The following is a 13,557-nucleotide window of genomic DNA, read 5'->3' as shown; positions in this document are numbered from 1 at the left end:
CGTTACTCTTATGTTTGATTAAAAAAGGAGAGCTCTGGTTGAAGTGGTGCGAGAAGCACGTATTTTATTTTATTGTCTGGCACACCGCCATATTTCATGTTATAGAAGAATACTGCGAGTTGCAACCACACTAGGCACTCGATTCTGTAAAGAATTTATATTTATAAAAGTAAGTAGGATTATGAACTGTAGGCTTATTCATTGAATATATCTGATTTAACTAACTGTGTAACTTTTTTATGTTTAGTAGACAATCACCTCTGTACGACGTATTGGCATGGCTGGCAAATTATTGTAATATTGAGATTTAGATTATGAGTCCGCACCTACCGCAGCAGTCTTTGGAAACGATTTAATTACGAAGTCCGATTATTCAGTTTTATTTCACGGTCAACTACGAGTAACATTGCCTTTACGAAAAAGCCATTGTCAAGCGTCTGATAACGAATAATTAAACGTCCACGTTCCAGATAAGCAAAATATTAATTGCAATTGCAATCACAATCACCATCATACAGATAGAATAATTAACATATTTAAAATAACATTTTTTATTTATTTTATTTATTTTATATTGGCGACTGCGTGTCGGACTTGTTATTTTGTCATTTGTTACATTGTTCTCTTTGTTTCATGTAAAAAATCAACTTTCTGGACCTGGACGTCAATGTATGAGAGATAACAAAATCTGAAGATATTTTCCAATTCTGAAATTTTGCCGGAAGACGCAAAGAAGCTTCCAGCAAAATAAGGTAAGACGCAGCATCTTTGCATTAGCAGGCTTGACCAGACGTATAATTCAGTGTATTAGCTTTTCAGTAAATTCTGTAGTGTTTCTTTTCCGCATAACAGTTTCAGTGATAAATTTCATTCTCAGTACTTTTCCCTAAACAATAACGTATGCAACAATACCAATACACGAGTGTACAATATGGCCGACTTCTGTACGATATCATGTAACATGGCCAGCAGCCATTACCAATAATCTCAAATTCAGTTTATATTTTTAAATTAACAGACAGCCATTGTTGCTACGAGCGATTCATGCTCAACTACATTTTATTTTAAAATCAGTGTCAAAAATTTTCTTGAAACATATATTACGTGTGGCATGGTAATAACTAGAAAACAATACGCAAAAATGGAACAGCAAGGACGTACTATTCAGACGCAATCCGACTCGGACGTGAGACAAGTGTTAGAAAATGACTTTACGACAGCAACCGGTAGTGACGATTCATCAAACATTGACGCAAGTGTTGACGAAAATTTTGACAATAGGCCGTCCACTACAAAAATTTCAAAATCTCAATCAGAGCCCATGTTAATGCATGACGTCACGTCTAATGACGCGGCGGGGGCAGAGACCTTGCAAACGGTAAACATTGCCGACATGTTACAAATGCTAATGAAACAAAACGCAGAAAATATGGCAACCATAAGGAAACAGAACGCCGAAAACATGGCAACCTTAAAGGCACAATTAGAGACACAAAATGAACAGTTAAAAACACAAAATGACGAAATCAAATCTTATCTCATAGCAATCAAGATAGGTAATGACACTTTGTGTAAACGTGTGGAACTTATAGACGCCACACTGACCAAACAGATGACCGAACTCAGTACTAAATTTTCCCAGCTCAATACGAGACAAGAAAAGACTACAACTGACGTAGCACTTTTACAGACACAAGTAAAAAACCTTAATGTCACGTGTGAAGTTCTTACTGAACAAATTCAAACATATCCTTCAGTACATGACAACCTTGAAAAACGAATTACTGACGTACAGAATAAATTTGACAATGTTGAACAACACCTGACTGACATCTTACAATCAGATGCCACAGCTCATTTTCAAAATATTAATAAAGAATTTCATGATTGGGTTGAGAACAAAGACAAACATTTTGATAGATGCTTACGTGAAAATTTACCAACAATTGTGCACGACTCCGTAGCGCAATACATTACTAATAACAAACAGCTGATCAGTGACGCAGTACAATCCGTCACTGCACCCATGAGACAATTCACCGATCAACTACAGTCTGAATGTAACGAAAATATCAGTCAAAATGTACAGTTCAGAAACCAATATACATTCGAGTATGATACACACATTCCGCACACGACAAATACACAAGAACAAAACACACCACGACTACAACACATATCACGATGTGCAAACACAAACACAAGCTATTATCATGGCAAACCACAGCAACATTATCGTAATTACTCGCCAGCTGGACATAGCAGTAATTACAGTGGGACAAATCCATATCATAATGCAAGGGAAGATGAAAGCTTAATGAAACACAGGCAATTTCAGATTTTTATCCCAGAAAAACGAACCATTCATCCGGTGATTTTTCTTAAATCTTTTAGTAACGCATTTCCACGCACTTGGAGTGACCGGAAAAAGATTTCATATATTGTCGGTTACATCCAAGGCGATGCAGCTGTCTGGGCATACAGTCAAGCTGACGTATGTACCACGTACAGTGAGTTTGAGCGTGCTTTTCTGAACAAATTCTGGTCGCAATCCGTCCAGGAGCGACTCAGAAGACAAATTTTAGAACCTGAAACTTTTAACAGTAAAAATGGTAACTTACGCAGATATTTTGAAAAATACTTGAACATGGGACACTTTTTAGACGAACCAGTCGCAACGCGTGATATACTCCGTGCGTTGAAGGCCAAATTGCCTTTCAACATTAAAGAAAAACTCCTACATATCCCGGATGACGATTCAGATTATTTTTTAACAGCCTTAGATTCGGTTGACATGTTACTTGAAGATCAGCGCTTCGCGCGGCAAAACAGCAGCCACAATGTTTACACTAGTGGTATGCAAAACATGCAGGCTTGCCAACACAATTCTGGCGCGCCCACAGTTGGATACGCGGTACAACAAAAACAGCAAACTCACATGCCGTCTCAGTACGGAAATCAAAATCAACACGCGTATTCCAATAAAACAATAGTTACAACAGTAATAACATTTCATGCGGCAATCCATACAAAAGGCACCGCGGTAATAACTACAACGGTAACAACGGATACAAAGGTAATAACAAAAACACAAACAGAAATAGAAATAATAATAACTACGAGCCAAGACAGCATCAAGGTTGGACTCGTAACGATCAGTACTTTCATTCAAACTCTGCTATACCACAGCAGCCACCAGGACAAAATTGGAGCATACCTTACGACCGACAGGTAAGTTATAATGCGCAACAGCAACAACAACCGCAAAAGTTTGGAGATCATAATAGGCAATATCCGAATGTGAATATAATAGAAATGACACCTGATGCACAACCTCAATCTGTGTCAGTACCTAGTACAAATGCTAATCCAACAAACTAGAAACAGTCACTACTTTGCCCCAGGTCGTGGCTGAAGAATTCTTGGGGGGCGACTTCAATGTTAATCAGTTATTTGACACCACACTTGAACAACAGAATAATGATATGCCGAGTAATTCTAAACAAAAACTACCTGTTTTATTTATAAGATACAACCACAATAACAATATATCAGATGAACTTTTACAAGACAGTACACAATGTCGTTTAAACACAAATGAAATTGTTTTAGCATCTACTACTGGTGTAGTAGGTGGGATTCCAACTACTATTATCCTAGATACAGGTGCAGCTGTGAGCGTTTTGTCTTTTAATTTCTATAAAAAGATGTGTGAATTGGAACCTGTGCCTGAGTTTCCTGCCCAAAACTGTAAAATAACTACTGCACTAGGTAATAAGTCATGTAGGGTTACGAAGCAAGTTTTTGTAAACGTTAAAATAGGTAATGGAACCGTACAATGGCCATTCCTGGTTGTACAAAACCTTGTGACAAATTGCATATTAGGAATAGATATTATGAGCGAGAAGGACTGCATTATAGACTTCTCCAAAGGTAAATGTATTTTAAATGATAAAAGCAGGGTAATTATTATTGATTTGGACAGGAGAACTCTAAAGCATGACAAACACTGTACAGGGTACAAGGTTCAGTTAGTACTTGACAATGACATTCAAGACATGCAAACACACTCATCTGACACAGAGATAATGGACTTGAAAACATTGCTTGATCATAAGATAAGTGAAGCTACAGCTCTCAGTGTACATGAACGTATAAAACTACAAGTAGTGTTATCCAAATATTTACAAGTTTTTACCAAACGATTAGGTGTTATCAACACGTATGTATACAAGATTGAAGTTAAGCCTCACAAGATCTTCTACCATAAGACATATAACGTACCGTTATCTCAACGACCTGCTGTGTGGCAAGAATTAAAACAAATGTTAGACTGGAAGGTCATTGAACCATCCACCTCACCTTATTGTAGTCCTCTACTTGTTGTCAAAAAATCAAATGGAAGCATTAGGTTAGTGTTAGACGCACGAGCTATTAATGAAATAATTTTACCGGTTCACACAAAACCTGAAAATTTAGAAGAGCAATTACAGAAATTTCTAGATGCAAAATATTTTTCCACAATAGATCTCGCTAATTCGTTTTGGCAGGTGGGTATCACTCCTGATTCTCGGAAATATACTGCATTTATGTTCGGGGGGCGAACCTATCAGTTTTGTGTTCTACCCTTCGGACTGAATGTCAGCTCTGGGGTATTCATTACAGCCCTGGATACCGTGCTTGGCGACGATTTAGTTGAGACAGTCACACACTATGTAGATGATATACTGATAGCTACACAATCTTGGAATGAACACGCTGACACACTTCAAAGAATTTTAGAAAAATTTGCACAAGCTGGAGTCACAGCCAACCTAAGAAAATCAAAGTTTGGTTGCAGTGAGATAAAGTATTTAGGACATATCATTAATCCACAGGGCATACGTCCGGATCCCAGTAAATTAGATGCTATCAGAAACTTTCCTAGCCCTCGAACTAAAAAGCAGTTAAAATCATTCCTTGGGCTATGTTCATTTTTCAGACGTTTTTTGCCACAACCACTTTTGAACAGTAAACATCTGCTAAATCTACTCAGAAAGAATCAAGTTTGGATCTGGTCGGAACAGTGCCAGAATGACTTTAATACAATTAAACATGCTTTAGTGGGTGCTAACATATTGAGCCATCCAGATTTCAATTTAGATTTTTGTATGACTTGTGACGCTTCACGTACTGGCTTGGGCTGTTGCTTATTTCAAGTTATAAGGAATAAAGAGGAGGAACAGATAAGAATTATTGGGTTTGCAAGTCGTACTCTAACTGAATGTGAGCGTACATACTCCACTACTGAGTTAGAAACACTTTCCATAGTATGGGCATTCAAGAAATTCAATTATTATTTATTTGGAAAACATACAGTAATTTACACCGATCACCAGGCCCTGACATTTTTGTTAACTTGTAAACTTGTACATCCTAGACTATCACGATGGGCAGTTACACTTCAGAACTACTCTTTTGAAATTAAGTACATAAGAGGTAAGGACAACACCATTGCAGACACTTTGTCTAGACTTCCACAAGGTATGAATGATACCAACAGTGACTTAGAAAATATAAATGACTACAGGATTCTCTTAATGCAAGACAAGCAGTATCACCAATATTATATTGATATGTGCAGAAACATGGCTGAATTACAAAAATCTGATCCTCACTGGTATAAGATAATAACATTACTGGTAGAAAAACACAATCATCCTTTGACTAAGTATTACAAGTTACACAATGATGTGTTATTTTACCGCCGACATCCAAATGCTACTAACTGGTGTGTATGCATTCCCAAAGAGTCTGAACGTAATCTAATTTGGCACACACACTTAGTTTGGGGTCATTATGGGACGAAAAAGTGTTTGGCAAAGCTCAGTACATATTGTTATTTTAGCAATATGAGAAGAAAAATTTACAGGGAACTGAAAACATGTGTCATATGTCAAAAATCAAAACCTCAGAATTTATCCACAAAAACAGATTTACATTCTATTTTACCCAGTAAACCCCTGGAAATTCTGTGTACTGACATCAGTGGACCGCATCCAGCAAGCTCTGGAGGCGTCAAATATATCTTAGCTTTTTACGATATATTTTCTAAACATGTAAAACTTTATGCTTTAACATCCGCCACTGCAAATGCTATAATACGAAGATTCTCAAGTGATTACCTGACGCACGTGGGAAAAACTAAAGCAATTCTATCAGATAATGCAGCATACTACTCTGGGTACAAATGGAGAAATTTCTTGAAGGACAATAACATTAAAAGTATATTTATTTCGAGGTTTAGTCCACAATGTAACGCGACTGAGAGACTTTTCCGAGAATTAAACCGTTTCATGAGGACCTATATTTCATCAAAACATACTAATTGGGTGTCCTACCTAAGTCTTTTCGAAGACGTACACAATAACTTAAATATTTACGATACGAATTACACACCTAACGAGATCATGTTCAATTGCAAACAGAACGATCAGTGGATAGAACCATTACCTAAGTTGTCAGACAAGGAAATCACACCTGAACAGAAAATAAAAGAAGTATTGACTACATTGACACATCACGCACAAATACGAAACAAACATCACAGAAACATAATAAAAAGAAAACAAAAATTCGAGGTAGGAATGCTTGTACTACTTCGTACTCATCATAAATCTGTAGCACTCAAACGACGCAACGCTAAGTGGCGTCTGCTATATGAAGGACCTTATATAATTGTTAACATACCGCATCCTGGTGCGTATCTGTTACAACATCCTAGAACTAACAAAATTATTGGGCTATACGCACACCGAGATCTTAGAGCATTTCATGCTGAATAATGTCAAAGTCATACCCATCAAAATATTGCTAAGCAACTCGAAAAACTCTGTTGTTACAACACAGATAATAAGTAGTATAGAAATTTTCATTTCAGCGGTTCCAGTGACGCAGTTGAAGACAGAAAAACTCTTCTTTCAGCGCGCGTCTCCACCTGAAAGACGGAATATTAAAGTAAAATTTATGATTACGTAGCAGTGGATGACATATTAATTTTTCACGGAACATTTGTTACTGAAGGTACCACTGACTTGGTGTGACACCTGACGAACTGACAGACGTCATCTGTGAAGCGATCTTTTACTTTGAGAAATAGATTAGACGCACATCTCTCAACACGAAAAGCATCTATCAGTAGTCAAGGCCACACAGACACTCTACACACACGCACAAAACGCGAGGAATCGAACATTTTCTCTCTCTTACTATTTTGAATATTTATTGAGTAGTGAAAACGCCTGGTCTTGCCTACTGATGTAATGAATGTTGTGTCTAACCTATCTTAATTTCAGATGACATCACAAAAAACATCGATAATATCCCAGCAAAACCGCTAAAGAGGATGTAAATATCTGCAATTCATGTAATCAAATGTGACACAATGTAATAACCTATAGCGATGTAATGATGATGTAAACATGTTTATGTGCAATTATATTATGTTTATGCTAAGAAAATATGTGACGTGTGTATGTATAATTACTTATTTTTTTAACTGATGTATAGTGTAACTGTTACTATGTAAAAATTTGAACAAAACGAGTGCCAAAAAGACATTGCATAGTGAACCACTGTTCACGGACATTAACGAACATTACTAACTCTGCAACTACGCGGAAACCTATGTGAAAGAAACTGTTAATGCCATTCATTATGCAGCGTATCTATGTAAACGCGATGAACGATTTCCTTGATTAATAACTACGAACATTTAGGTGAGCTATATTCAGCAAAAAAAAACTGAAAATGTGAAGTGCATAATTCGTGCATCGTCTAGTGACATTATTACAGTACCCAACTTCAAGATGTTAACTGGATTAAATGGACACAAAGTGCCTGTCCAGAAAACAACACGACGGGTGGAAGAATTTTGGTTGGAACTTCAGGGAATGAAATGTTCTCGAAATGTGACGGACACTCTTACCTGGACTGTCCAAGGATCGACGCCAGCTATGTGCCGTCCGAGGTTCTGCAACCAAGCTTCCACGGAATGTAAAAAACGAACTGCACGTGAACCAATTACTCGACGGGTCACGTCTGATCTGTAATAAGCAATGCTTTTAGTCACAACGAACTGCATCACTACGACTATAATGGAAATGGGAAATGGACACGCTTATGTATTAATCACGTTGTTATACAACGATGTTTCTGTGATCAAAAAACTTTACCACGACAATACTAACCTGTAAAAAATTACTGTGCAGCGGATGAATATGAACTGTAATAACGACACGATGTGTATAGGTCAACGCACCTGAAAAATACGGACATTTTTCTTTGAAGTATTTCAAAACAATACTATGTAACTAAGAACATTCAACAATCTAAGTTGTATTGTGTTATAACAAATATTGTAAATTTAAAACTAAGTTACCTGTCATAGAATGTAGTCTTCATATGTAATCTTGGTTGAATATTTTCTTTGTGCAACGACTGAAAAACGCGCGCACACGAACAATATGAACTGCAATACTGTGCCGCGTGATCTAACTGTACGATATAACGGCAGTGCCGCAGTTACACAGACGCTTCTGCGCATGCGCGCACTCTATCTGCCAACATCAGAACTTTTACGGCGCACCCGCGTCATTCAAATTTTGTATATAATGTGTATAATGTGTAATGTAAGTCATGTAAATAGTTGTAGATAACTTAGATTTTCTTGTGCCTTTAGGTGAATTGCTCACCTGCAGGTGTGTCCCTTCGCCTCGCAATTCAGGGGGCAATATAAAGGCACATTTGCATGCTGAGCGTGAGTTTCCTCGGAAACGCGAAATATTAATTAAATAAATAATCAGTGACAAATAAATAAAGCCTATGGCACACAACTGCAGCGCTGTGTCGCTGATAAAACAAAAGCACAATTACGTTACTCTTATGTTTGATTAAAAAAGGAGAGCTCTGGTTGAAGTGGTGCGAGAAGCACGTATTTTATTTTATTGTCTGGCACACCGCCATATTTCATGTTATAGAAGAATACTGCGAGTTGCAACCACACTAGGCACTCGATTCTGTAAAGAATTTATATTTATAAAAGTAAGTAGGATTATGAACTGTAGGCTTATTCATTGAATATATCTGATTTAACTAACTGTGTAACTTTTTTATGTTTAGTAGACAATCACCTCTGTACGACGTATTGGCATGGCTGGCAAATTATTGTAATATTGAGATTTAGATTATGAGTCCGCACCTACCGCAGCAGTCTTTGGAAACGATTTAATTACGAAGTCCGATTATTCAGTTTTATTTCACGGTCAACTACGAGTAACATTGCCTTTACGAAAAAGCCATTGTCAAGCGTCTGATAACGAATAATTAAACGTCCACGTTCCAGATAAGCAAAATATTAATTGCAATTGCAATCACAATCACCATCATACAGATAGAATAATCAATATCTAAATAACAATATATATTTTATTTATTTATTTTATTTATTTTATAAGTCTCTTGCCACGATCAGTATTTTTCAGTTCTTGCACGACTGTCACTTTGTATGGGGAAAGTTCTAAATTTTTCCTTAAAGCTCTGTGAACCTTTCCGAGACTAACATCGATTTCCTGGGCGAGTATTCTTACTAACTTGTTCGGACTCATGAACATTTTATCCGAAATATCGAGCAGTTTATCCTCAGACAAAACGCTAGGACGACCACTTCTCGGTGCATCTGTCACTGAACCCGTACTTCGAAATTTGTTAATCAAATCTCGCACAGTACCGCGATGTGGGAGTGTTGTCTCCGGGAAAACTGAATTAAATGTTTGACAAACTGAAACTGACTATTTTACCGCCAGCTTTAAACACTTGTTCGACTAAAACCACAAGGTCTTCGATGGTTAGCATTTTAACGTGACAGAAACGAAACAAACGAACAAAGGAACTAAACTTAAACGTTCACGTCAAGACGTAACGAGACACATCAACGATACTGCTGACGCTGGCTGAGATAAACGTGCAATGTTGGAAGAGTCCACTTGAAGGGAAGTAACCCAGGCAGGCGAACAATCATACGGCACTTCGGAGAGAGTTTTTTCCGGAGTGATTTAGGGAAAACACGGAGAAGTTAAATCTGGATGGCCGGACGGGAATTTGAACCGTCGTTCTCCCGAATGCGAGTCCACTGTGGTAACTACTTCGCCACCTCGCTCGGTGATTGAAGTCCATGTTCTGAATAACATACTCGTAAAGACAGCGGAATGTGACAACTAAATCTGTCTTACATCTTTAGCGTAACTCTCAAACTTCGGCACTGAAAAGCGATTTTATACACATTTTGATTTAATAATGGAACAATGGTAGTCGAATCTTCTTCATCTACCTGCGTCTCACGTAAGAAATTAGGACTAATTTTAAAGAAAGACTTTAATGTTTCAGTACTATATTTATAGTACAGTTCGAGTGATCTTAAGTAAATCAACCCCGTCCTAACAGGCCTTAAAGGCCTAATGGCAGGGACCGTGTCATCCTCAACTCATAGGCGTCCCTGGACGCGGATATGGCGGGGCACGTGGTCCAGCACACCGCTCTCCCGGTCGTTGCCAGTTTTCGTAACAGGAGCTGCTACTTCTCAGTCAAGTGTCTCCTCAGTTGGCCTCGCAAGGGCTGAGTGCACCCCACTCGCCATCAGCGCCCGGCCGACGTTGCTAGCCCAGCGCAGCAGAACTGAATTTCGGGGCGCCGCTGTTCAAATCTGCGGCGAGGCTGTTGGCGATACTACACTACTGGACATTAAAATTGCTGCACCAAGAAGAAATGCAGATGATAAACGCTTATTCATGGGACAAATATATTATACTAGACCCGACATGTGATTACATTTTCACGCAATTAGGGTGCATAGATCCTGAAAAATCAATACACACAACAACCACCTCTGGCCGTGATAACGCCCTTGACACACCTGGGCATTGAGTCAAACAGATCCTGGATGGCGTGTACAGGTACAGCTGCCTATGCAGCTTCAACACGTTACCACAGTTCATCAAGACTGGCGTATTGTGACGAGCCAGTTGCTCGGCCACCATTGACCAGACGTTATCAATTGGTCAGAGATCTGGAGAATGTGCTGGCCAGGGCAGCAGTCGAACATTTTCTGTATCCAGAAAGGCCCTAACAGGATCTGCAACATGCGGACGTGCATTATTCTGCTGAAATGAAGGGTTTCGCAGGGATCGAATGAAGGGTAGAGACACGGGTCGTCACACATCTGAAATGTAACGTCCACTGTTCAAAGTGCCGTCAATGCGGACAAGAGGTGACCGAGACGTGTAACCAATGGCACCCCATACCATCGCGCCGGGTGACGTGCCAGTATGCCGATGACGAATACACCTCGATGTCGCCAAACACGGATGCGACCATCATGATGCTGCAAACAGAACCTGGATTCATCCGAAAAAATTACGTTTTGCCATTCGTGCACACAGGTTCGTCGTAGAGTACACCATCGCAGGCGCTCCTGTCTGTGATGCAGCGCCTAGGTTAACCGCAGCCATGGTCTCCGAGCTGATAGTCCATGCTGCTGCAAACGTCGTCGCACTTTTCGTGCAGATGGTTGTTGTCTTGCAAACGTCCCCATCTGTTGACTCAGGGACCGAGACGTGGCTGCACGATCCGTTACAGCCATGCGGATAAGATTCCTGAGCTATGTCGCGATACGATAAACCGCAATCGCCATAGGCTACAATCCGACCTTTATCAAAGTCGGAAACGTGATGGTACGCATTTCTCCTCCTTACAGGAGGCATCACAACAACGTTTCACCAGGCAACGCCGGTCAACTGCTGTTTGTGTATGAGAAATCGGTTGGAAACTTTCCTCATGTCAGCACGTTGTAGGTGTCGCCACCGGCGCCAACCTTGTGTGAATGCTCTGAAAAGCTAATTATTTGCGTATCACAGCATCTTCTTCCTGTCGGTTAAATTTCGCGTCTGTAGCACGTCAGCTTCGTGGTGTAGCGATTTTAGTGGTCAGTAGTGTATTACCCACATTAGACCGGTTTTGGTCTTCATTGATTAGCCTTATTAGGCCACCAAATTGTAAAATCTTGTTGTATTCTGCCTGTTTTTATACATCTATGTATTTGAATAAGCATGCCTGAACCAGTTTCTTTGCCCCTTCATGTACATCCTTAAGTTTGCACAGAACGCACTGAGAATGAGTTCTACTTGCACTTGTCCGGTTTGTTTTTACCTTTGTTTTAGAATTCATATATTTTTGGTAACTACACTCCTGGAAATTGAAATAAGAACACCGTGAATTCATTGTCCCAGGAAGGGGAAACTTTATTGACACATTCCTGGGGTCAGATACATCACATGATCACACTGACAGAACCACAGGCACATAGACACAGGCAACAGAGCATGCACAATGTCGGCACTAGTACAGTGTATATCTACCTTTCGCAGCAATGCAGGCTGCTATTCTCCCATGGAGACGATCGTAGAGATGCTGGATGTAGTCCTGTGGAACGGCTTGCCATGCCATTTCCACCTGGCGCCTCAGTTGGACCAGCGTTCGTGCTGGACGTGCAGACCGCGTGAAACGACGCTTCATCCAGTCCCAAACATGCTCAATGGGGGACAGATCCGGAGATCTTGCTGGCCAGGGTAGTTGACTTACACCTTCTAGAGCACGTTGGGTGGCACGGGATACGTGCGGACTGCATTGTCCTGTTGGAACAGCAAGTTCCCTTGCCGGTCTAGGAATGGTAGAACGATGGGTTCGATGACGGTTTGGATGTACCGTGCACTATTCAGTGTCCCCTCGACGATCACCAGTGGTGTACGGCCAGTGTAGGAGATCGCACCCCACACCGTGATGCCAGGTGTTGGCCCTGTGTGCCTCGGTCGTATGCAGTCCTGATTGTGGCGCTCACCTGCACGGCGCCAAACACGCATACGACCATCATTGGCACCAAGGCAGAAGCGACTCTCATCGCTGAAGACGACACGTCTCCATCCGTCCCTCCATTCACGCCTGTCGCGACACCACTGGAGGCGGGCTGCACGATGTTGGGGCGTGAGCGGAAGACGGCCTAACGGTGTGCGCGACCGTAGCCCAGCTTCATGGAGACGGTTGCGAGTGGTCCTCGCCGATACCCCAGGAGCAACAGTGTCCCTAATTTGCTGGGAAGTGGTGGTGCGGTCCCCTACGGCACTGCGTAGGATCCTACGGTCTTGGCGTGCATCCGTGCGTCGCTGCGTTCCGGTCCCAGGTCGACGGGCACGTGCACCTTCCGCCGACCACTGGCGATAACATCGATGTACTGTGGAGACCTCACGCCCCACGTGTTGAGCAATTCGGCGGTACGTCCACCCGGCCTCCCGCATGCCCACTATACGCCCTCGCTCAAAATCCGTCAACTGCACATACGGTTCACGTCCACGCTGTCGCGGCATGCTACCAGTGTTAAAGACTGCGATGGAGCTCCGTATGCCACGGCAAACTGGCTGACACTGACGGCGGCGGTGCACAAATGCTGCGCAGCTAGCGCCATTCGACGGC

The sequence above is a fragment of the Schistocerca piceifrons genome, chromosome 7 (genome assembly GCF_021461385.2).
Source record: "Schistocerca piceifrons isolate TAMUIC-IGC-003096 chromosome 7, iqSchPice1.1, whole genome shotgun sequence".
NCBI lineage: Eukaryota > Metazoa > Arthropoda > Insecta > Orthoptera > Acrididae > Schistocerca > Schistocerca piceifrons.
Note: the sequence above shows the minus strand (reverse complement) of the source record.